This window comes from Micropterus dolomieu, unplaced genomic scaffold, assembly GCF_021292245.1.
Source record: "Micropterus dolomieu isolate WLL.071019.BEF.003 ecotype Adirondacks unplaced genomic scaffold, ASM2129224v1 contig_5667, whole genome shotgun sequence".
NCBI classification, from domain to species: Eukaryota; Metazoa; Chordata; class Actinopteri; order Centrarchiformes; family Centrarchidae; genus Micropterus; species Micropterus dolomieu.
This window is the reverse complement of record NW_025734656.1, coordinates 1-309: the sequence shown is the minus strand read 5'-3', so window position 1 is coordinate 309 and position 309 is coordinate 1. Positions and strand designations below refer to the sequence as shown.

The 309-nt window shown below is 56.0% G+C and overlaps 1 non-coding gene across 1 annotated transcript; it reads left to right on the top strand.

Moving 5' to 3' along the window:
• Positions 1 to 149: 149 nt before the first annotated feature.
• LOC123964838 lies at positions 150 to 268 on the top strand. The gene has a single exon (XR_006823546.1). It is a non-coding gene; the product is annotated as a 5S ribosomal RNA (ribosomal RNA).
• The last annotated feature ends 41 nt before the right edge of the window (positions 269 to 309 follow it).

The window sequence follows — 309 nt, the reverse complement described above, 5'->3', positions numbered from 1 at the left end:
CGGTGTCCCGGTTCCTGGATGTTTACCCAGGAATCAGTGCCTGTGGATTCCAAGTGACTCTGGAGCACCTTGGACATTATGGGCAGAATACGTTTTTGTCAATTAGCCGTAGAACATCTTTTGAAGGGCCGTTTGGGGGCGCCTGGGTGGATTACGGCCACACCGCTCTGGGAGCGCCCGATCTCGTCCGATCTCGGAAGCTAAGCAGAGAAGGGCCTGGTTAGTACTTGGAAGGGTGACCGCCTGGGAATACCCGGTGCTGTAAGCCTTTTTCGCTTCGCCTTCGAAAAACGGCAGAGGGCGCTTCGG